Raw genomic sequence first — 25,898 nt, 5'->3', positions numbered from 1 at the left:
TTTTAAGAGTCTGTGGTCAGAAGTTGCCCAATTGGAGGCCAGCATTCAGGGCCCAAGAGGAGCTGTTTTTAAGGCCTCCTCACCTATGAATAACTGGGCTAAAATGGAACTATGTACTCAGAGGAAAAGAAAACAAACTCTAGCCTTTGTGGAATGACTTAAAAACATCCCAAAGGCACATAGCTATAAATCTGGAATTTGGGAATCCTCAGATTTTCATCTTAGTCAGAAATCTTTCTGAAATAAACAAATTCAAAACAATGTAGTTGGATGAGAGTCACCCCCTTGATATTATCATTGAGGTGACCGAATTCTTTGAGGAATTAAAAACAACTGACCCCATCTTACTAATCGAATCTTTACAAAGACAGAAAGTGACACCCTAGAAGTAATCCAAAGCCCAGACATCCTTCTTACCAATTCCCACATCTCCCTTGTTCATCTGAAGACTCTTGCAGATACTGTGAAAGGTCAGGACATTGGAAATAGAACTGTTCTGCACCTAAGAAAAAAACAAAAGGGGGGAACTTTCTAAGTATCAGTTGCCCCAAACCTCTGATGATAGGAACTGTTGTTTCAAGAAGCCAAGAAACCTCTCTTAAATGGAAACTTCCAAGGAGGTAACTGTTGGTCCCTCAACTGAAGGGCTCCTTACTCTAACTTCCCAAAAATGAACTAGATATTTTATCCACTCAGATGAGCTTTTAAAATCCTCAATCTGTTGGTGTTTCCAAAAGAGCTCTTGCCCAAAATTCAGTCCACAGCCACTATCATTACATATCAGGGCAAATGAAAGTCTTCCCCCCAAATATTGGTAGGCTTCATTGAGCAGGTAGCCTAAACCTGTTCCACCTGCCAGAAACACAGTTTGGATCCAGCCATTTTATATAAACCTGTGGGGTTTGAATGCTATGTTGGCCTGACTCATGGCTAAAATTTTAGGATGCAAGCTTTAAGATTCTTGTGTCTGTCTGCATGTTTGTGTCTATGTATGTACGATGCATGTATGTGGCATTTTCTCCCTCCAGAGGGTATTGCCAGAATTAATCTAAAATCCCATATAAGAGATCTATTTTAATTGGCTTAGAAAAACACAAGCACTTACACCAATTAGATATTGCTAAAACTTTCAGAAAAATTGGAACTAATCCAAGTACCTTTTAAGTTCACGTGAACTGGAATCATCTTTGGAAAATGGGGCTAATTTAATATTACTGGTTTAATAAAAACAGGCATGTCTTCAGAGTCGTCAGCATTTAGGATAATGGAGGCATGTGTTTATATTCTACTTGGGTTTACTACTCAAATAAGCTTAAGTTATTTCTACTAGATATTTAAGATTGTTGAATTCATTAAACAAGGAGCCCATCACACTGAAGTGACTCTAATGCTCTTGGCAGCTCACCTAAGCAAACTAAAACCAAGGTCTATAAATAGCTCAAGGTTGTGAATTTGAAATCTAAGGACAACCAAGCACCAACAGCCAACTAGACTTTATGCTGTAAACAATCAGTGATTTTCTGACTTGGTTTCCACACCTTCTCTGAGTCTTTCCCCAGGCTCCTGTCCATAGAGTGCCTTCTAACCCCTTCCAGTTTGATGCTGCCCCATCTGAATAGACTTTTGCTCAAATAAACTCTTTTCTTTTTTTTGTTGAGGTGGAGTCATCACACAACATTACAATAGGTTCAGGTGTACAACATAGTGATTCAACAACTCTATATACATTATGCTATACTCACTGCGAGTGGAGCTGCCATCTTTCGCCAGACAATATATTATACTACCATTGGCTATATTCCCTGTGCTGTACCTTTCATTCCCATTACTTATTCATTCCATACCTGGAAGCCAGTCCCTCCCACACCCCTTCAACCATGCTACCCCTGCTCCACCCCCTTCCCTCTGGCAACCATCAGTTTGTTCTCTGTATTTACGGATCTGTTTCTGGATTTTTTGTTTGTTTGTTTTCTAGATTCTACATATAAGTGAAATCATACAGTATCTGTCTTTCTCTGTCTGACTTCTTTCACTTAGCGTAATACCCCCTGGGTCTATCCATGTCGTTGCAAATGGCAAGATCTCATTCTTTTTTTTCACAGCTGAATAATATCCCATCGTAAATATATGCCACATCTACTTTATCCATTCATCTATTGATGGACACAGGTTGCTTCCATATCAAATAAACTCTCAAAATTTTTAATATGCCTCACTTCATCTTTTAACAAGATCATAAAATTACAATTTATCCTAAGAATAAAAAATAGAGCAAATTAATTGTCTGATGTATGTCAAACACAGCAATAAAAAAAAAGGAAGTCATATGTTTAAATTTTGGGTTCTTTACTTCTGTGACTTTTTTTTTTAATATATGAAATTTATTGACAAATTGGTTTCCATACAACACCCAGTGCTCATCCCAAAAGATGCCCTCTTCAATACCCATCACCTCCCCTCCCCTCCCTCCCACCCCCCATCAACCTTCAGTTTGTTCTCAGTTTTTAAGAGTGTCCTTATGCTTTGGCTCTCTCCCAGTCTAACCTCATTTTTTTTTTTTTTTTTTTTTACTTCTGTGACTTTTGATACTTGCCAAACAAGCATATGTTACACAATTTGTCAACAACACCAAAATTACTTAAGATGATGGCTAGCTTACTAATGTCTCATACGATTTTCATGAGCAGTCCAAAAATAATCATTAGGAACATATGAATTAAATAGATGTAAGTGGTATAAAAGTTTATAAATGAATCCTTCAACAATACTTCCGTTTTATAATATGTCTGCTTGAAAATAACTTCCAAAATCTTTCTGGTAACTTAAAACCTTAGAGTTATACTAGGTTAAGTTAAATGATAGATATTTGTTGAGTATTTAGATCATTTCTAAATAAGATAAAATGTGAAAATATTATTTTTTTCCTAATTCATTTTATTTATTTATTTATTTATTTATTTAGTATGCTTACATTCTGGTTTTTTTTAATTTTTTTAATTTACATCCAAATTAGTTAGCATATAGAGTGACAATGATTTCAGGGGTAGATTCCTTGATGCCCCTTACCCATTTAGTCCATCCCCCCTCCCACACCCCCTCCTGTAACCCTCTGTTTGTTCTCCATATTTATGAGTCTCTTATGTTTTGTTCCCCTCCCTGTTTTTACATTATTTTTGCTTCCCTTCCCTTATGTTCATCTGTTCTGGGTCTGTTCTGGGTCTTAAAGTCCTCATATGAATGAAGTCATATGATATTTGTCTTTCTCTGACTACTTTCTCTTAGCATGATACCCTCTATTCCATCCATGTAGTTGCAAATGGCAAGATTTCATTCTTTTTGATTGCCGAGTAATAGTATATATATATACCACATCTTCTTTATCCATTCATCCATCGATGGACATTTGGGCTCTTTCCATACTTTGGCTATTGTTGATAGCACTGCTATACACATTGGGGTGCATGTATCCCTTTGAAACAGCACACCTGTATCCCTTGGATAAATACCTAGTAGTGCAATTGCTGGGTTGTAGGGTAGTTCTAATTTTAGGTTTTTGAGGAACCTCCATACTGTTTTCCAGAGTGGCTGCACCAGTTTGCATTCCCACCAGCAGTTCAAAAGAGATCCTCTTTCTCCGCATCCTGGCCAACATCTGTTATTGCCTGAGTTGTTAATGCTACCCATTCTGACAGGTATGAGGTGGTATATCATTGTGGTTTTGATTTGTATTTGCCTGATGATGAGTGATGTGGAGCATTTTTTCATGTGTCGGTTGGCCATCTGGATGTCTTCTTTGGAGAAGTGTCTGTTCATGCCTTTTGCCCATTTCTTCACTGGATCATTTGTTTTTTGGGTGTTGAGTTTGATAAGTTCTTTATAGATTTTGGATCCTAACCCTTTATCTGATATGTCGTTTGCAAATATCTTCTCCCATTCTGTTGGTTGCCTTTTAGTTTTGCTGATTATTTCCTTTGGTGTACAGAAGCTTTTAATTTTGATGAGGTCCCAGTAGTTCATTTTTGCTTTTGTCTCCCTTGTCTCCAGAGACGTGTTGAGTTAGAAGTTGCTGAGGCCAAGGTCAAAGAGGTTTTTGCCTGCTTTTTCCTCGAGGATTTTGATAGCTTCCTGTCTTACATTTAAGTCTTTTATCCCTTTTGAGTTCATTTTTGTGTATGTTGTAAGAAAGTGGTCCAGGTTCATTTTTCCACATGTGGCTGTCCAGTTTTCCCAGAACCACTTGCTGAAGACACTGTCTTTATTTCATTGGATGTTCTTTCCTGCTTTGTCAACAGGGGTTACAAAGTAAACAAAAAGGTCTATCCAAGATTACTAGGGTGATATCTAAAAGACTTAAAGGCAACTTGAAAAGGCTCAGGTCAAAGATCAGGATATCTGAACCTCAACAAAGATAACAATTACAATGAGTTAAAACCCATGAGATACCTTGAAATCCATGAGTTCATATTAATATTGTTTTAAAAAATTAATTTGGGGGGCACCTAGGTGGCTCAGTCAGTTAAGCATGTGAGTCTTGATTTAGGCTCAGGCCATGATCTCCAGGTTTGTGAATTTGAGCCTCACATTGGGCTCCATGCTGACAGAGGAGTCTGCTTAGGATTCTCTCTGTCTCTCTGTCTCTCTGTCTCTCTCTCTCTGCCCCTCCCCCATTCAAGCTCTTTCAAAGTAAATAAACATTTCTTGAAAATAGATAATAAAATAAGAAACTAATTTTTGAACTGCACCATGAAAATATAATCAACACAGCAAACAAATAAAGAGAAAGAATTAAAATGTACCCTGGTTTTCTTATATGAACTGTACACTGGGTTAGTAAAGAGTTGATCTCGAAATGTTTTATGGAAGTACTCCAAGTGAATAGATGAAAAAGACAGGATATAATTAGATTATGTCTACTTTGTAACTCCTGTTGAATTAATATCACTGAGAAGTGACAAGTTCTAGCATTACACATCAGGCATTAGGTCTCTTCTGCCTGAGGAAAGAACACACCATCTTCTGTTCTTGCCAAGGCGAAGAAGCCGATCAAGCTTCTGATCAAGGTGACAACGTGCATGGCATACTGAGGAAAAAGGAACATGTTAAACTGGGTGTGAGTGTGCTACCAGCAAAATCCAGGCTGTGGGAAATTCTACAGGACAAACTCTACGGGCCTTCAACAAATAGATTGTAAGGAAAGGAGAGGATGGCAAATGGAGCTTGAAAGAAAAATTTTTTAATCTTGATTCACTTTTGAGAGAGAGAGACAGAGACAGAGCATGAGCGAGGAGGGGCAGAGAGATAGGGGGACACAGAATCTGAAGCAGGCTACAGGCTCTGAGCTGTCAGCACAGAGACCAACGTGGGGCTTGAACCCACGAACCGTGAAATCATGACCTGAGCCAAATTCAGACACTCAACCGACTGAGCCACCCAAGTGCCCCACAAATGGAGCTTTTAAATTAAAAGAAACTATGACGAAAACCAGGGGTCATATATAAGTGTTGAATCACGAAACTGTAAACCTGAAACTAATATTGCACTGTGTTAACTCACTGGAATTTAAATAAACACCAAAAAAAACCCAAAAAACAAACAAAAAAAAAACCCACCTGGGTGGCTTAGTCAGTTAAGCGTCCAACTCTTGGTTTCAGCCCAGGGGATGACCTCATAGTGTTAAGATCTGTGCTGACAGCAAAGAGCCTGCTTGGGATTCTCTCTATCCCTCTATTTCTCTATCTCTCTCTCAAAAATAAATAAATAAAAACAAAATAACTTAAAAATAAATTAAAAGAAGCTCAAAAGACCTATAAAAAATGGACAAGACCAAACTACATTGTCTATGTGGGTAGTAAAACGACAAAGACACATAGGAAAGTGATTATTATGAAAGTCAAGATAATGGTTATTTTGGGGGGCAGAGTGATGTGACTGAGAACAGCAACTGGGTAGGGGGTTCTGGGGTGTCTGGAAAAGTTGTACTTCTTGACCTGAGTGGTGGTTTCAAGAGTGTTTGCTTTATAATAATTCATAGCCCACACATTTGGTCTGTGTGGTTTCCTGTGCCTGGGTTTTATTTTATAATAACTTTTAATTCTAAAATACAGAAAGGAAAACTGTGAAATTGGAGTTAATGTGTTTCATTAACACTATAAAATGTATCCAATTTATTCATTGGAAACTTGAGTTTTCATAAAAACGTTATTGCTCATAAAAACATTTTTTCTCGCTTTGATCAAATCCCTGAGTGTGCCCAAAGATTGTCAAGAAATCGGTCAAGTATAGACTGAATATTATTCAAGATTAAGTAATTTCAAGAGCAAAAGTGCTCTTTTTGAAATCCTTCCAAATGTATTACAGCAACATTACAAATACATATATAGTTTTTAATATGGGTGTGGAAGCATTTTAATGTTTAATATAATGCAATGGGATTTTTAATTTGAAACAAGCCTGGAGCTTACAAAGTTCTTGAAATGGCCTGGAATGGGTGCCATCCGATGACTTGGAACTGGATATAACCGGATATGTCGCCATGACTCTATGCAACCTTATGTTTAGTGCAGTAGTTAGGCATTTCAACTGTGGGACTAACCTCCTGGACCTAAGGCCCAACTCTACTGCTCATTAACTGTGTGGTCTTGGACAAGTTCCTTAATCCCTTGTTCTGGATCTGTAAAGTGGGAATGATACCACTATCTACTTCATAATATTGTTGTGAGGATTAAACCCTTTACTAGATATAAAATGTTAGATGGGGCACCTGGGTGGCTCAGTCGGTTAAGCATCCAACTCTTGATTTTGGCCCAGGCCATGATCTCACAGTTCATGAGATGGAGCCCCACATTGGGCTCGCTTTCACTCTCTCTCTCTCTCTCTCTCTCTCTCACTCTCTCAAAGAAAGAAAGAAAGAAAGAAAGAAAGAAAGAAAGAAAGAAAGAAAGAAAGAAAGAAAGAAAAGTTTTTAAAAAGCTTTAAATCTTGGGTTTTACCAATTTGACAATAAATTTCATATATTGGAAACAAAAAATAAAAAAAATAAAAATAAAAATAAATCTTGGGTTTTATACGAAAGAGACCTCAGATTGCATTATGACACATAAACTAGCCTTTGATACTGTGTTAATCATCGCCAATCCCTGTGGCAATCCAGAGTAATTGAAACAATTTAATTAGTTTATAGGTCATGTCATGGTTCAGTTACTTTTCATATGTAGACCCAGCCAGTTTCAGAAGAAAAGAGAATGCATTTTCAACTATGGTAAATGAATCAGAAGAAAAATATATTACTAATTCCAGTAAGTAATTACCTTTTTATTTTTTAATATTAGCTTCTTATACTGTTTGCTGTTCCTGTCATTTTTCTCTGCCTGTTCCCCCTTTAGTGATGATCTCTTTCTAGGGATATTCTTGTCCCCAATGTCACCACTAGGAAAAAGAACAGGCTGTAGGAGTATCTTAAATCCTTTATTCACTGCTGTATCCCCAGAAATTAGCACAATGCCTTAAACAGAATTTAATTGGGCCATCTTAAAATAATTCATCTTGAATTAATTATTAAGATGAACTTGGATATTTCACTCAGAAAAAAAAAAAAAAAAAAAGCAACTTATCCTGATACAGATTTGAAAATGTCCTTTCTGTACCCAAGCGACTCCAGCTTGGTGGCCCAGGTACTCCAACTCCTGGTGGCTGCCCTCTTCCTAAAAGTCCATGCATCAACTCTGCAAGCACTGCTCAACAGTCATCTTACTGTTTTCTACATGTGAGTCTTGCCTTCCCAAGAAAAATGCATTCTCCTTAAGGATACAAACCATTTCTCATCAACCTCACTCTGGATTACTGGAAAGAGATGATTAAACACCTAAAGCCTAATGGTTAGAGGAGACTTTCTAAAGATTGAATTTTCATTTATATACATATCTTCATGTAGAAATCAATAAAAGACTTTCAAAAACAAGTGCATGTAATAGAAATATTATTTCAAGAGGAGAAGAAAATGTAAGATTTCTGACTTTAAAAAGAGCATGTTAGGGGCGCCTGGGTGGCTCAGTCGGTTGAGCGTCTGACTTTGGCTCAGGTCATGATCTCTCTGTCCATGAGTTCAAGCCCCATGTTGGGCTCTGTGCTGACAGCTCGGAGCCTGGAGCCTGTTTCAGATTCTGGGTCTCCCTCTCTCTCTGCCCCTCCCCCACTCTGGCTCTGTCTCTCTTTCTCTGTGTCAAAAATAAATAAACATTAAAAAAAAGAGATAACAAAAGCAAAAATGAACTACTGGGACCTCATCAAAATTAAAAGCTTCTGCACAGTGAAGGAAACAATCAGCAAAACTAAAAGGCAACCGACAGAATGGGAGAAGATATTTGCAAACGACATATCAGATAAAGGGTTAGGATCCAAAATCTATAAAGAACTTATCAAACTCAACACCCAAAAAACAAATGATCCAGTGAAGAAATGGGCAAAAGGCATGAACAGACACTTCTCCAAAGAAGACATCCAGATGGCCAACATGAAAAAATGCTCCACATCACTCATCATCAGGCAAATACAAATCAAAACCATAATGATATACCACCTCATACCTGTCAGAATGGGTAGCATTAACAACTCAGGCAATAACAGATGTTGGCCAGGATGCGGAGAAAGAGGATCTCTTTTGCACTGCTCGTGGGAATGCAAACTGGTGCAGCCACTCTGGAAAACAGTATGGAGGTTCCTCAAAAAATTGAAAATAGAACTACCCTACGACCCAGCAATTGCTATTATGTATTTATCCAAGGGATAGAGGTGTGCTGTTTCAAAGGGGCACATGCACCCCAATGTTTATAGCAGCACTATCAACAATAGCCAAAGTATGCAAAGGAGCCCAAATGTCCATCGATGGATGAATGGATAAAGAAGATGTGGGATACACACACACACACACACACACACACACACACAATGGAGTATTACACGGAAATCAAAAAGAATGGATTCTTGCCATTTGCAACTACATGGATGGAACTGGAGGGTATTGTGCTAAGTGAAACTAGTGAGTCAGAGAAAGACAAATATCATATGACTTCATTCATATTAGGACTTTAAAAGACAAAACAGATGAACATAAGGAAAGGGAAACAAAAACGATATAAAAACAGGGAAGGGGACAAAACATAAGAGACTCATAAATATGGAGAACAAACTGAGGGTTATGGGAGGGGTTGTGGGAGAGGGAATGGGTATGGGGTATGGGGCACTAAGAAATCTACTCCTGGGGGCGCCTGGGTGGCTCAGTTGGTTAAACGTCTGATTTCGGCTCGGGTCATGATCTCATGGTCCGTGAGTTCAAGCCCCGCATCAGGCTCTGTGCTGACAGCTCAGAGCCTGGAGCCTGCTTCAGATTCTGTGTCTCCCTCTCTCTCTGACCTTCGCCCATTCATGCTCTGTCTCTCTCTGTCTCAAAAATAGATAAAACATTTAAAAAAAATAAAAAAAAAAAAGAAATCTACTCCTGAAATCATTGTTGCACTATATGCTAATTTTGATGTAAATTTAAAAAAAAATTAAAATAAAAGGAAAAATTAAAAAGTAAATAAATAAAATTTATAAATAAATAAATAAGCGTGTTCATTTTTTTAAATGTATATAGGTGGGTATAAATCACAATGACACTTATATTTCCTTGGACATATTTAAAAGACAGATGTAACAGTTTCATTTAAATGTGTTGACAATTGCATCAGATTAGCAACTATTTAAACTTATAAAGAAATTATTCGAAGACTATTTAATGTGGGTGAGGGGGTACAGTTTTTCAAAATCCCTTTAAGGTTATATGATTAAAAAACTGAAAATTGGCTTTATGGCCAGTGGCTCAGTTGGTTGAGCATCCCACTTTAGCTCAGGTTATGATCTTGTGGTTCATGGGGTCACGCCCCAGGTCAGGCTCTCTGCTGTCAGTGCAGAGCCTACTTTAGATCCTCTGTCCCCCTCTCTCTCTCCTCCTCCCCTGCGCTCTCTCTCTCTCTCTCTCTCTCTCTCTCTCGCACACACACAAAAACAAATAAACATTTTAAATAATAATAATACTAAAAATAAAAAGCTGACAATTATTGAGCTAAATGAGAGGAAATATTCTCCCCACCCAAAATGAGAAGGTTGAGCCCTTGATCTTTTAATATAGACACGTTCTAGTTTTATTCACACAAATACATCCTACATAAACCAAAAAGTTATTAGGGAACAGTGACATGTTTGTGAGCACTTCATTCTTAGCCTTAGTTAAGCCAGGCATGGGGAGATATTTGTATACAACAAATAAAAATCACTATATGCCAAACAAACCACAAAACACACCACATAACTTCATCACAAAAAAAAAAAAAATGATCTTCTCTGCTTTTCCCCCCAGAATCAATCGCAGTTATTAAGTAGTTTTTATGTATCAACAATGTGTTAGTCTGGGGCACCTGGCTGGCTCAATCAGTAGAGCATCAGACTCTTGATCTTGGGGTGGTAGGTTTGAGCCCCACATTGGGGGTAGAGACTGCTTTAAAAAAATAATGTGTTAGCTTGTATGAGTGAATGCAATAATTTCTCTTTCTTTGAGGCATTCACTGAATTAGTGAATACTGAGCCGTTGTTCTTAAAGGAAATGTTAGGTTAGGTTCCTGCACGCCACTGGTCACAACATTTTCATTAGCAAATCAAGGCAGAACCTTGTGTGATGTGTGTTTCTGTTTAAAGACACCTTCTTTAATACATGTTGCTGATTTATTATCCTTTAGGACACAGCCTACAGCACCCTCAGCATCTCCTAAATGAAGCTTATCTAACACAGGCACTTTCTCTATAAGGCATATCACACCTTCTTGCTAAGCTTAGGAACACTGGACCACATTTCAGCATTACACTTGGGGCCTGTTGTAAACAAGACAGCCAACAAAAAGCACAAAGATGCAAAACACAGGCCACTAAATAGACTCCGAAAGGATTCTTATTCACAGCGTGAGAGCTGAAACAAGGCCACAGAGAGGGCCTTGTGTGACCTCAACTGGAAATACATGTATTGGGAAATTTACCTTTTTTGTCACTTGCATGTATCTGTGAATGATCTTGGGGGTTACAGATAAATTTTAGGAAGTAGGCAAATTCAGAAATACAGGATCCAAGGATAATGAACATCAATTGTAAATACATGCTCGAGAAATGTTAACTCTGGAAAGAAAGACAAAAAGAAATTTAAGTGTTAAGGTAGGTAGACTTTGGATAAGATAGAGGAAGTAGGGTATTGTCTAATGTAACATAAGACCAAGATTGAAATGGTATCTGTATTAGTTTCCTATTACTGCTGCAACAAATTATCAACAAATACAGTGGCTTGAAAAGCAGACTTATTATCTTACACTTCTGTAGGTTATAAGTCCTACATGAGTCTCATTGGGCTAAAATCAAGATGTTGGCAAGACTGAGTTTTCTGGAGGCTCTAGGGGAGAATCCATTTCCTTGCCTTTTATAGCATTGAGAGGCCATCCATATTCTTTGGCTCATGGTCACTTCTTCCATCTTCAAAGCCATCAATGATGGATCTAATCCTTTTCCCATGACACTATTCTGACTTCCTCTTCCACCTCCCTCTTCTACTTTTAGGGATTTTATGTGATTTTACTGGGCTCACATGGATAATCCAGGATAATTTCCCCTTTTCAAGGTCAACTGATCAAAAACTGAGGATCTTTTTTCCTCCTAACACCAAACATGTAGCATCTTTCCAAACGCTACTGCTCCAATTTTCTAACACCAACTAAGTGTCTTACAACTCAGTTCAATTCTGACACTAACTATCCATAGTTAGCATCAGACTCCACAGGTTTAAAGATTGGTCCCACAAGACTGCCCTCATTTCAGATACCAGTTGCAAGTATCGGGTGCCCAGGTTAGCCTCACTTCTCTTCGACTTGGCTACAAAGTCAGAGGTTCCCCCAGGGTGCCTGGGTGGCTCAGTCAGTTAAGCATCCAACTTCAGCTCAGGTCATGATCTCATGGTTCATGGGTTCAAGCCCCACTTCTGGTTCTGAGATGACAGTTCAGAGCCTGAAGCCTGCTTCAGATTCTGTGTCTCTCTGCCCCTTCCCCACTTGTGTGCTCTCTCTCTGTCAAAAATGAATAAACACTAAAAACAATTTTAAATCAGGGGTTCCCACAATACAACCCTACATATACAATGACTCCAAGAACTCAGGAAACTGCTATCCTTGCTACTAAATTTTAAAGGATACAAAGACAGCCAAATAAAGAGGCACATAAGGCAAGAACCAGAAGTACCCCAAGTGCAGGAGCCTCTATCCCTGTGGAGATGAGATGTGCCACCCTCCCAGCACATGGATGTGTTTGCCAACTTGGAATCTCCTTAGATTTTTATGAAGTTTTACTATGTAAGCATGATTGTGGCCTTTGGCAACAATCTCAATCTCTAGTCCTCCCCTCCTCCCCAAAGGTTGGGGAGATGAGGCTGAAAATTCCAAGATTCTAACTCTTGACTAGATTCAACTAGATTCAACTCTTGACTTTTCTGGCAACTGGCTCTTACCCTGATGCTATCTGGGGTAGCAAGAGTCACCTCCTTGGAACACCTCCTCACTTAGGAATTCTAAGAGTTGTAAGAGCACTGTTTCAGGAAGTGGGGACAGAGACCAAATATCTTTCTTATCTTACCACAGCAACTTTAATTGCATCTACAATTGTAATTCCCTTTTGCCATGTAAGGTCACATATACACAGAGTCTAGGGATAAGAATGTGAACATCTTTGGCGGAGGAAGGGGCGTCATTCCACTAACCACAGCATCTATTGCAGTTTGCAAGCACTAAACGATAGTGCTTTAGGAACCTTGATGTGCCAACATTATGGTGCTTGGATGGAGGGTCAGCCAAAAGGCTGAAGCCAAAGCACTACATTAGGGTGATGGAGAGAAAATAGAGAGGGAAAAGTCTGCAGGGCATTGTCAAAGCAGAAATAATAATTATGTAACAAATATGGAGCTCGTGACAGTTCTGTTGGATCATACCCTACAATTAGTACGTGGGTTTTCTGATGAACTAGTAAATGCGTTATGAGCATGTTGGTGATCTGCATTAGTTTTAAACAAACACCTAAAAGTCTAATTCTAGGGATCCAAATTTTCCCTGCTGACAAACTACCTTCTTGTTACCATGGAGAAATTTGGAAGCACCTCATTTATATTCCTTACCTCCTTCCTCCCTCCCTCACCTCACCTCACACTACGTCCAACACTAGCTGATGTGGATATGGGATGTGGGGAGGGAGCACAGAGAGAGAGACACCCTGCCCACAGGCTTCATTCTATCCCATGATATCAGTGGCCAACCTACCAGTGACTTGTGGATGAGACTTTATCCTGTGGGCCCATAATCAGCAGCCTTTTTCTCCGTGCCTTCCCAGAACACTTTTACAGGTTTCTAAGCCATCACCTCCTCTTCACCATAATCAACATCCCTTACAACACTTCCAATGTAAAAAATCGCACAATGATAAGTTGGTTTCACAGTTGGTCAGTAATTGCCAAAATCCCTCCAGATGGCAAATGTGCCTAGGCATCTCCATTTTAGATATACACTCATTTTTTTCTAAAAATGAAGATTGTAGCAGTTTAAGAAGTATGGTTCAGGGGGCGGGGGGGGGGGGGGGGAGATTGACCATGTGACTTTGATGTGATTTAGACAAATGAGAATATTTCTTGAAATCTAAGACACCATCAGCTGTGACATGCACCACTATTTTAGGCTCTGGGGATCTGGGGCAAGGGTCTCTCATGAGGTTGCCGTTAAGCCACCAGCTGGGGCTGCCATCATGGGGGGCTAGAGAATCCATTTCCAAGCTCACTCACATATTTGATGGCAGCGTCCAGTTCCCCCTGGCTATTGGCCAAATACCCCAGTTCCTTGCCAGTAGCCAAACTGTCAGCAACCTGAATGTCTCCCCCCAAATGAGGCGAGCCCAAGATGGTGAAAGCCATAGCCTTTTATAGCCCGATCACAGAAGTAACACACTGACTTCTGCCATGTTCTATTGGTCACACAGACTAACTCTGGTACGATATGGGTGAGGACTCTACAAGGGCATGAATATCAGGAGGCTGACTACCACAGTAACATATTACCGAAAGGAATGTGAAACTAATTTGCTTCATTAAGTGACATTTATTGAGCACTTACTATACACCTTGCCCCATACTAAACACTAATAACTCGTTTAAGACAATTAAGTGAGACCCATAATCCCGTGAGATGAACCCTGTTATTATCACTTTTTTTTTTTTTTGACAATCATGGAAACTAAAACGTAGAAAGGTTAAGTAACCTATCCAAGGTCACTAGCCAGTCAGAGTGAGGGCTGAGACTTCTGATTTTTCACTAAAATGCTACCCAGCCTTCACTTCAATGTATATTATTGAATATGTCAACAAAGAAATTCCACTAGATAATTTGAAAACCTCCAAGATTCTTTATGGTTTGACTATTGCCCTCACCAGTCCATAAGAAAGTACTTGATTGTGTTGTGACACTTTTAAAACTTTAGCTTATTTCATTTGCTTTGGTAATTATTTATAATTGTTTAAATCAACCGTGATGGACTTCAGCTCTGGTGCCATCTATACCTTCACGTAAGAAAGGATCAAAACTGCCTGCTTTGGCTCACACGATAGTAGGTATCATTTCAAAAGCTAGGACAGAATAAAGTGCAGACCTTCAAAGAAATCTGACCAATTTTCTCTGAAGACGTAATAGTCAACACAGTTTTAAAATTATTTTCATAACTTTACAAAAGAAATATAAGACAAAGGAGACTACTTTTTATGCTCATGTAGATATGTTCAAATATTAATTATCTCAAACACCTGTCAAGAGTAGACACAATCACTCTCCCCCTATATTCAATAACAGTAAAAAGAAAAAGTAATGTAACTTTTAGACTGCTCTGAGAGCACAAAGTACAGTAAGTCTTACTTGTGACCCTAAGACTCATCACCTCCTATGATGCATTCTAACCCATTCTGATAAAGAAACAGACCCAGAGATTATGAAATTAGTTCACTGGGTTTCCAATTCAGATTAGATAAAGTAATTTTCTTAAATTCCTGCAAGTAAAACCTACTAGAGTCATCAGTATAGAAACTGCCATCACATCAGGAAGAAAATAAGGATTTAAGGTACTCACCGTTGGATCAGCTAGATTGAGTTTGGAATAGCAACCAGTTGTAACTAAGCAAAGAAAGCAGTGGGTCTGGTATTCATGGAGAGTCAGTTCATTGTTAAACTCTTCCTTGAGGAGCACAGAGCTAATGAAGGCTATCCTTGGGTGGTTGGGTGGGGTCTGGCTAAGGCTCAAGAGTAGGAGCAGGGAAGACCAAGCTGAGAAGACCAGTGGTCCAGACCATCATAGAGTAGGGGTGCTCCCAGTACAAGGGTGGGGGACAGAGAGGAGTACAGGTGTGGGGGAAAGGGCGGGGTGAGGGGGCAGGAATCCAGCAGACGGTAGAGAGTTCGGGGACTCAACACTGCTGCAGGCTAGATAGTGCTCAAAGAAACAACTGATACTGACAAGTGTGAGGGCCAAGTTGGAACCTCGAGGCCCAGGTCTCTGATTGCACTCTTTCTGGCTCTTTAGGGAGCAGAGGCCCCAACAGACTGGCTAGTGACGGGGTACTCTGAGCCCAGCACCCAAGAACCACATGAACACTGAGTATTCGGCTCCTTGTGTTTCCTCAGCTCACAGCACAGAATTCTGCAGGAGTCTGAAACTTGGGAAGTTAGCCAACAAAAGAATATACCTAGAGCTATTTCGCTCACAGTTTTTGTTCTGGATGCATATCAGATTCTCAAAAAATTGTTTTGTTCATTAGAGAAAGAGAGAAAGAGAGGAAGGGAGATGAAAAGGGAAAGAATATGGAGAAGGAGGAGGAAGAGGGGGAATGAATGAGAGTGGGTCAAAGGAAGGAAAGAGGGAAAGAAATAGAAGAAACACAAAGATGAAAAAAGAAAGGAAGGAAGGAAGAGAGGGAGGGAAGGACATCAGTTTGGTGGGACGATGCGCATGCGCGCACACACACACACACACACACACACACACACACACACCACTGTGATCACCCTAAAGAAATTAGCTATTTCTCAGCTCTGCCTATTATCTGAGCCACTCCTTAGGACATCCTTTGGGGTAGGAGCAGATGTTGGCTGGGATAACGCTATAGATTTTGGTTTAAATTTATTTTGTCTCTAGGGTAATTTATTTTGTCTCTTTGCTTTTCTCTGAAACATAAAGACAAAGGGTCTCAGGGCAAATAATCGTCAGTCAGAAATACTAAAAGTGGTCAGGTTGTGAACTAATTAGACTCATGCCTAGGATACAAGGACTATTAATGTCCCCAGCAGGTGGCGCAAGCTGCCCTCTACTGTGATGAGACTTCCCAGATCCCTACAGTGTTAAAATAAGTTTCCTCTTCACATTATGTTTCAAACAGCAGATCCTAACCAGGTGAGGGGTTGGGTTAGGAAAGAGATCATTCAGCAGGATTCCAAGAGACACTAAGTAGGGAAGACAAAATCTGGAGGCTTTTAATTTTATTTCTCAGGTTAAACTGTTTAAAAACACTCATTGACCTCACAAATAATATTGTTCCATTCATATCATTTTGGACTCTGAAAACTTAAGAATTCTTTCAAGACAGAGTTTTAGATTAAGTGCCAAAGGACAACAAAGTACCAAGAATTAGGATATCTGAAAATATTTGTATTAATTGGTGAAGAGTTTATAATGGAGAAGGCTTTCCCATAACAAATTGAAGATAAATCAATTCTGAAGGAAACCTCGAGAAAGGGGATGTTGATTAGAGATTGTTGAGATCAGCCAACATAGAAATTCTGCTGCTTCGCTAGTTTCTTACAAATAAATACAGTGTTCCTGCTCACACTTTCAGCTCGGGGCTATGCATTTTTTTTGTGAGCAAGCAAACAGTAGAACTGAAAACATTTGCATCCCTGGGGATGAGGTAACCCTTTTTTGGGAAGGTAGGGAACATAATATGTTATCCTTGGAGTCATCTCCAAAATCTGGGACAGAAAACAGAAACTTATTAATTAAGTCTTCTTAAATGTCTGCCCTCATACGTTTCCAAAGAAACAAGAGTTTGGAATGTTCAGGTCAGTGACTAATTTCCAGTGAATAAGCTGTCCTGCCAGCACCTACTGCCTTCCTTCCCTCACATCCATTGATGTTTTAACTCTGCGTCTGCTTCCCTGTTGGTCTGCCACTAGAGCTTTTACTTGTTAAGGATATTTTAAAATATAAAAGTCGCATGTGCGAACAGCAAGAAATTTGAAAACGCTGAAAGGCATAAAGGAGAAATTTCCCATGACTGAGTAGATATTGGCAACACCTACTTCTCACAAAGAGCTTGTGCCCAGAATAGACAGAGAACTCTGACAAATCAATTTTTAAAAAACGATAAAGAAAAATAAATAAATAAATAAATAAATAAATAAATAAAAATAAAATAAAAAACGATAAAGAGAAAAAATTAGCAATAGGTTTGAACAGACACTTCACCAAAGAGCATACTCAAATGGGCAATCTCAATTCTGTTAATAACCAGCTGTCAATGAAAACCATGGTGTGCATGAGGGTTTTAAAGTCCACAAATTCTTTGCTACTTCTCCCTTCAAGACATGGGGACTAGTTCCTTCGAGGGCAGTCTAGGAGTAAACACTGGTTTCCAACAGAGAGAATAAAGCAGATTGAAGTGTGTGGCTTCCCCCTCGCCCCCTCTCTTGGATCACTCAGACAGGACCACGGGCTGCCATGTTAGGTGGCTGCCCAAGGAGCTTTAGGGAGGCCAACACCAAGAGCAACTGGGGCCTCTAGCCAAACTCTGAGTAAAAGACCCTGAGCAGAACTGCCCTGCTAAGTCTCTCCCAAAGAAATGGTGATCCACAAAAACTGTTGAGATAATGAATTTCTTAAGCCACCAAATTTGGGGGGAATTTGTTATGCAGATGACATACACTAGGATACCACTGCACATATACCAGAAGAGCTAAATTTAAAAAAAAATTTTTAAGTTTATTTATTTTGAGAAAGAGACAATATGAGGAGGGGAGGGGTAGAGAGAGAGGGAGAGAGATAGAGAATCCCAAGCAGACTCTGCACTGTCAGCACAGAGACTTACGTGGGGCTCGAACACAAAACGGTGAGATCGAACACAAACCTGAGCTGAAAGCTTAACCAATTGAACCACTCAGGCGCCCCAGAATAGCTAACATTTTTAAGTTTGAGGTACGGAGAACTCATTACAATGTGCAACATGGCAACTCTCATTGCACTGCCGCTGATGGGTGTGTAACCCATGCAACCATTCTAGAAAACCGTGTACATGATCTACTGAAGTTGAACATATGCATGCCCTATCATGCGTTTCCACTGCTGGGACACACAGACAGAAATGCACGCACATTAGGCATTGAAAATCACGTACAACAATATTCACAACAGCATCATGTCATAGCTCAAACTGAAAATATGACAACAGTATTTGGATAAATAAAAGGCGGTGTGTCCACGGAGTGATAAGCAGCAGCGACAATCCATGAACTATCGCTGCGTGTAATAAGCCAGCTGAGTCTAACTCCCATGATGCATGAAAGAAGCCAGGCACAAATTAACCCAGAATAGGTTCTATAGTCAGCAACCAGTAAGGAGAGAGAAACCACACCAGCTAACCCAATAGACAGGAAGTATCATAAAGAACATAAAGAACAGTTAACTAGCTATAAAGATATTAACTAGATGACTAAAAGTCAAAAACAGGTATCAGGGAGGTAGCTACCACCTCCTAGGACTGGGGCACAAGAAGAAAAAAGCTGAAATACCTGAAATCCAGAAGCTTGGAGGCAGCCCCCTCCCCAACCGTCTGGTGCTGGGACCGGTGTCTTGGGGTGCGCTCAGAGGGGTTCTCTAACTGCTGCGATGCGAAAATTACAAACTAGACTCGATTACTGCTGCCGGAAAGCGCTGCTGGCACTGGGGCGGGGGGGGGGGGGGGGGGGGGGGGCAGGTTGCTAGGGTGACGTTGGCAGGAAAGGGAGCCAACAGGAAGCCAGCAGGAAGAAGCAAGTCCCTCCCCTCTCCTGCGAGCTGCAGGTTCCCTGCAGCTGGTTTCCAGGGGAGTCTGGCGGATCAAGGGACAGGGGACAGAGGGATGGCGCTGAGGCAGCCTCGCCTGCAGCGCGAGGCCGACGGGAGCGTGGGTCTGGAACCGAGAGGCGGCAGCCTGAGAGCTGGCACAGAGAGCATACATGAACGTTCAAAAGGAAACAAAATGGACACGTGGTGTTAATGTTGGGACAACGGTTACCTCGGGGTGGGGGTAGGGATTTCTCGAGCACTGAGCCCTCCCACAAGGGGAGCTTCCGAGGTGCTAGGGACTTCGAGTGCGCTCACCTGGGCGATGGGCATAGCCCTGTGTGGGCAAAGCCTTCCCTTAACAGCCTGCTTTCCGGTTATAAAAGGCAACAAAAGGTTCCAGGAGGTTCAACTCAGTGTAACCCAGTGACTACTTACTGAAATCTCACCTAAACTTGAAGATGGGCCTCTTCTTGGAATGTTTCCCAGATCCTTTTATTCGCATGGGTCTCTTCCTCCTCTGAAGTCTTAGAAAAGCCGTCGACAGATTTCACAATGTAACGCAAATTGGTGTCATGGATTACATCCAAGGAGCTAGTTTCATCTTCCCAAAGAGGTGATAAACCTGAGGCCAGAAACTCAATTACCCCCCCGGGTGGCATAGCTCCGGACTGAACTCAGGTGTCCATAAATCAGTTATCTGTTATCTAATAATCAGCTTCAAACCTAACCGAAATGCTGATGAGTTAAGCAGCCTCGTTTGACACGAGCTAACTAGAATATATGAAAGAGGCCACTGTTTTGAGTTTCTTTATCAAGAAAGGGAAGGCCCAAAGATGACCCGGTAAGTGTACCGTCTTCAAGGGAAAAACAAAATCCTTTTATGGAAAATTCTGTTTTCCCTATTATGTTGAGAGTGAAAATGCTTCCGGCACAGGAACCAGAGCGTCTGGGCCGCCGCAGGCGGTGGGTGCCACGCGCGACCTTTGCCCCACTTCAGGCGGCGGCGTTGACGCTTCTCCCCGCGGGCGGCCTCGGCCCCTTCTCCTCCTCGCTCAATCCTCGCTCAAGCTTGCACGAGAGCAGGCACTCGTCCCTTGCCATAAAGAGCCGCTCTTCACACGTCAGCCAGGCTATTTTTAAAGGCTCTCCTGGAGATCCCCAAAGTAAAAGCATCGCGGGGCGGGGCCGCCGCCCCGCCGGGTCCTCCGGGTCTCCACGCTGCAGCCCCGCCAGCGAGAGGACCGTCCCCGGACCCCGGAGGGAGGACAGTCCCCGGACACCCAGAAGGGTTACCCCCAGACCCCGGGGATCCGCCCCCAGAAGCCCCCGGAGGGGCTGTCCCCACCCTGTCCTGCTCTCTTCCTCCTTGGCGTGGCCGCCGCCGCCTTCCTTCCACGCTCTCCCGGGGAAAGGCCGCCCTCTAGGCCTCCTTGCTTTCCCCTTTCCCAGGACTGACGATGGCCCTCTGCCCACCCTTGGGCCGCCCGGAAGCTTCCTCTTTAATGGCCAGGGGCCCATACGACTCGAGTCTCAGATTTCCCACCCCTCCCCCGCGTCTGTGCCCCGCCTTCCCCCAACCTGTCACCCAAGGCGGGGGGCCAAGGCGGGCGTGGGGGCGGACCTTGGCGTGGCTGCTGCTTGAATCGCGGCCCTGGACCCTTTTTGGCTGTTGTCTCTGGGCAGCCTAGGCCAGGCGAGTCTGGGACAGGTTCAGGGGTCTTATTTAGCTCCTATAAAGGGAGGACTTCACCCTCCCATCCCCCACCCAGCAAAGAGCCTACAGATGTCAGAAAGTCTGATTTAAAACTCATTAGGGGCGCCAGGCTGGCTCATTGCGCAGGTCATATGACTCTTCATCTTGGGCTTGTGAGTTCCAGCCCCACCTTGGGTGTACAGATTACTTTAAAATAATCTTGGGGCGCCTGGGGCGCTCAGTTGGTTAAGCTTCCGACTTTGGCTCGGGTCATGATCTCTGGGTTCCCAAGTTCAGGCCAGGGCGGTGGGCTCCGTGCTCACAGCTCAGAGCCTGGAGCCTGCTTCAGAGTCTGCTGCCCCTCCCCCGCTTGCACTCTGTCTCTCTCTGTCTCTCAAAAATAAATGCTAAAAAAGAAATTTAAATAAAATCTTAAAACAAAACCCTCATTGGTTAAAGAGCAGACTCTTAACTATACAGGACAAACTGATGGTTGCCAGAAAGGGGGGTGGGGATGGTGAAATAGTAAAGGGGATTAAGAGCATATTTCTGATGGGCACTGAGCAATGTATACAATTGTTGAATCACACCTGTACACCTGGAACTAACACTGTCTGTTAACTATCCTGGAATTAAAAATTCTTTCTAAACTAAATAAAACCCACTGGGTGAGAAACTATTAACAATGTTTTTTTCTCTAGAAAGGAGAACTGGGTGACTGGAAAATGGGGTAGGAGGGAGACTTCTTTCATACATACTCTTTTGACCTTTTGGATTTCATGTCACATGCAAAATTGTTCATATTATTAAAATAAAACCTTGCTTTTTATTTGTTTTTTTTTTTAATGTTTTAAACATTTTATTTATTTTGAGACAGAGAGAGACAGAGCATGAGCAGCGGAGGGGCAGAGAGAGAGAGAGATACAGAATCAGAAGCAGGATCCAGGCTCTGAGCTGTCAGCACAGAGCCCGATGCGGGGACTCACAAACCACGAGATCATGACCCGAGCCGAAGTCAGACGCTTAACCTACTGAGCCATCCAGGCACCCCTTTATTTTTTGTGTGTGTTTATTTATTTATTTTGAGAGAGAGAGAGAGACAGAACCCAAGCAGGGGAGGAGCAGACAGAAAGGGAGAGAGAGAGAGAATCCTAAGCAGACTCCGCACTGTCAGCACAGAGCCAAATGCAGGGCTCAAACCCATGAACCATGAGATCATGACCTGAACCAGAATCGAGTCAGAGGCTTTACTGACTGAGCCACCCAGGTGCCCAAAATAAAATCTTGCTTTTTAATTGGGATTGTTTGCATAGGTATGTTCAGTTGCTGAAAATTCAGTGAGTTCTATGTTTAGGGTATATGTACTTTTCTGAATGTATGTGTACCTCGTAAAAAGTTTTTAAAAATCAAATAAAATCTGTAGGCAAAGAACAGAGTGCAGGCCACCATTGTCCTTGAGAATGTCCTTGAGCACAGGCCTATGTGCCCTTGAGAAGCCATCTAGATGTGCTTGGACACAGACCAGCTCCAGGCGTCCTCTGCCCCTCCTCTTGTTGCCTTCCTTCTCTTAATCTTGGAGTCCTCCTGTGTGCACATTCTTAGTACATTCCTACTTTCTGATCTCTCTATGAAGCCAGCAAAGCCTGGAATGTTAACATTTATATTTCAATGGAAAATCATTCATAGCAATTCAGTGACTCAATAAGTAATCTGTCCCAGATTCCTGCCTTTTCGTTGGAAGGCATTGTTCTCTGTTAAAAGCGTTCCATGCTATAGCACTTCAGTTAGAGGGATTATATATCGGGAGTAAGGGGACCTCTTTCTGCTCCTACAGTCTCCTGGGGAATTAGAACATGCTTAAATCAGGTTTTGGAAGCAGGCATGCTTTAGCTAACAGTGTATTTGCTGGCACTAGAATGTAATCCCAACAAGGATGGGGATCCTGGAGCCTAGAACAGGGCATGGCACGTAGTGGGAACTCACATGCTTGTTGAATTAATGTTTGTAAGTGAACTGAGCCAAAAGTGACTAAAAAGGCCTGTCCCCTCTCTTTTCTCTTTTTCTGCCACCCACAAGCACAGACACCGCAGTACCAAAACTGCAGTCAGTGGTTTGGTATGTAAAGTAATATTAACAGTCCGTTTGTAAGTATTAATGCCTGATAGTCACAAGGCATCTTATTGATTTTGGTGTTATGAGAGATATGAAAGCATCTTTACATTTCAGTCTTCTATGTCTAACCCCATAAACTCTGGCTCCTAATAGAGTGTGGTGATTGTCAGACAAATCCAGAACAATGGCCAATGAGACACATAAGGACTTTAAAAGAGCGGGCGACCCAAGTGAGGGTTCCAGGATCTAAATAGGTGCACATTTGTGTGACAGAAAGGTTAGGTGATGTGATTTAATCATGTTGTTGGGGACACTAACGTATAGTATGATGCACTGAAGTTGGCGAGAGGAGACGGGTATGTCAGATGAGAGAAGCTGGTGGCTCAGAAAAGGGAGGGAAACACTGAAAATTTTATTTTATTTTACATCAGATTGCTTTAAATAAAGAGTGCTTCCTGGGCGCCTAGGTGGCTCAGCTGAGTATCCTACTCTTGGTTTCAGCTCAGGTCGTGATCTTACGGTTCAAGAGTTCAAGTCCTGTAAAGAGTCCTGAGTCTGGCTCTGTGCTGACATCATGGAGTCTGCTTGAAATTCTCTCTCTCTCTCTCTCTCTCTCTCTCTCTCTCTCTTTGTGCCCCTCCCCCACTCAAGCTTCTTCTCTCTCTTTCTCTCAAAATGAATAAATTTTTAAAAAGTTTTTTTTAAGGAGTACTCAGGGGCGCCTGGGTGGCTCGGTTGGGCATCCGACTTTGGCTCAGGTCATGGTCTCGTCGTCCACAGGTTCGAGCCCCGCGTCAGGCTCTGTGCCAACAGCTTAGAGCCTGGAGGCTGCTTTGGATTTGGTGTCTCCCTCTCTCTCTCTGCCCCTTCCCCACTTGTGCTCTCTCTCTCTCTCTCTCTCTCTCAAAAATAAAATTAAAAAACATAAAAAAATTTTAAAGGAGTACTCAGTAAATAAAGATGGAGGTAAAATTAGACACATACATATGAATTTCTGATATTTACTAAAGCAGCCTAAATCAGTGTCACGTTCCCAGGGCCTCTCTGCTGCTTTCAATCATAGCAGCTGATTCTGTGTTGTAGAGAAGGAAAATGAAAACCAGCCTGACACAGATTGCTTGCTGTCAAAGATACAGGGTATTTCAAGACTAAAAAGGAGCTAATTTAAATAAGGGACTCCCATGGGCTGCACTTGTGACAGTGTGAGCATTAAAAAGAAAATAATCATTCTGTAAGGCCCCTGAGTCCATTACAACCTCAAAAGAGGCAAACAGTATGAGGCATGCTTCAGGAAAGCTATATAAATTTCTAATAACAGGTTCAGAAAATGATATGTACTGATAACCCCTGATTACATACCAGGCTTGTATTTTGTTTGACAACTGTCGCCATGCAGTGTGCATCAGGGCATGGAGAGTTGATCTGCTGGTGCAGGACTGACTCTGGGATCCTCTGAGGGGGATAGGGGACCAGGTAGAGGCAGGTGGGGACTATGCAGGGGTAAACTGTTATCGGGGGGAAAATCCATAAAGGCAAAGGAGTGAGTTACCAGGTGGTAAGGAGGTCTTTGGGAATGAGGGTGCCAGCCTGACTCACTGGGCCTCTGCTCCAGTCCTGAGACCCCACACCTGCTCTCTCCCCTATGGCACTGCAGGCCCAGGGCCTGGGATGTGGGATCCAACTCCATGGCCGATAAGCACCTTTTTAACTCTGCGATGAGGAAGGAACTCCAGCCTATTATATGGGGGCTTGTTTAAGTTGCTTATATAGTTTTGCAATCATTGCACTATTTTATGTATGCTTTGGCTGCTGTTAGGATGGGTGATAGGGTTAGGGATCCTGATATGTTGGGTTCTGAAGTCTGACTTATCAGATGGACAAGTTAATACTTGAGGGTACAGGGCAATTTTGCCTCTGAGAATTATAAAAACTCCCAGTTGAAGTATTTGAAAGAATTAGATATCATACTCAACTATAGTTTGAACTATCTAAGAGAATTTAGTCAAGTTTGGAAATGCTGTTGTTTAGGGGAATTTAATCAGTCAAATTTACACACAGATTGAGTGCTGATTACAGAACAAGGAGGGGCACATGGGTGGCTCATTTCGTTGAATGGCCCACTCTTGATTTCGGCTCAGGTCATAATCTCACTGTTAGTGAGATTGAGCCCATCATCGGGCTCTGGGAAGACAGTGTGGAAACTGCTTGAGATTTTCTCTCTCCCTCTATCTGCCTCTCCCCCACTCACATGCCTGCACGCTCCCTCTCAAAATAAATAAACATTAAAAAAAATAATAATGAAAAGTTGTATTTGACATCCCAACATTATTAGGTGGTTGAAAAAATGAGCACGATTTATCAACTGAACATAAAGGTTGAAGAACATTTTGTTTTTAATTTTATAATTTTAGTTCATTAAGTATTGATAAAAAAAAAAAAAACACCACAATCTTCTTTTCTTTTTGGAGAATAATACTGCCTCCCTACCAAACAACACAAATGACAGCCCTCTACCACAGTTTAGTAAAGTAAAGGAGACGCAGTCGCCCATGTCACAGAAAAGGCCAGGCTCCTTTCTCCTAACAACCACATGATTTCTTTTTCTGACTAATCCAATTTTGGAATATTCATACAACAACCATGTTTTCCAGTGGGCTTTTCTTTTTTTTTTCATTTCCCCTGAAAGGGCATTTTGAGAGAGATGGAGACGGAGACAAAGACAGAGAGGGAGAAAGGGGTGCCTGGGTGGCTCAGTCGGTTAAGTAGCCAACTTAAGCTCAGGTAATGATCTTTTGGTCTGTGAGTTCGAGCCCTGCTTCAGGCTCTGCTTCCGATTCTATGTCTCCCTCTCTCTCTCTCTCTCTCTCTCTCTCTCTCTGCCCTTCCCCTGCTTGCTGTCTCTCTCACGTGC

The 25,898-nt window shown here is 41.7% G+C and overlaps 1 protein-coding gene across 13 annotated transcripts in view; it reads right to left on the bottom strand.

Moving 5' to 3' along the window:
• Nucleotides 1-20,689, bottom strand: part of MPPE1 (metallophosphoesterase 1) — a 55,645-nt gene extending 34,956 nt beyond the window's left edge. For 3 of the 13 annotated variants that reach the window (XM_078435437.2, XM_078435441.2, XM_078435439.2), the window contains exon 1: nt 19,629-20,689. The gene's annotated coding sequence lies outside the window, so the exon portion shown is untranslated. Of the gene's footprint in view, nt 1-417; nt 503-8,582; nt 8,695-11,063; nt 11,200-18,926; nt 19,046-19,617 lie in introns of those variants that run through there. The other 10 variants (XM_078435433.2, XM_060613220.2, XM_078435434.2 and 7 more) reach the window with 10 other exon arrangements.
• Between the last annotated feature and the right edge of the window lie 5,209 nt (nt 20,690-25,898).

The sequence above is a fragment of the Panthera onca genome, chromosome D3, assembly GCF_046562875.1.
Source record: "Panthera onca isolate mPanOnc1 chromosome D3, mPanOnc1 haplotype 2, whole genome shotgun sequence".
Taxonomy (NCBI): Eukaryota; Metazoa; Chordata; class Mammalia; order Carnivora; family Felidae; genus Panthera; species Panthera onca.
The sequence above is the reverse complement of the archived record's forward strand: the minus strand, read 5'-3'. Positions and strand labels throughout refer to the sequence as shown.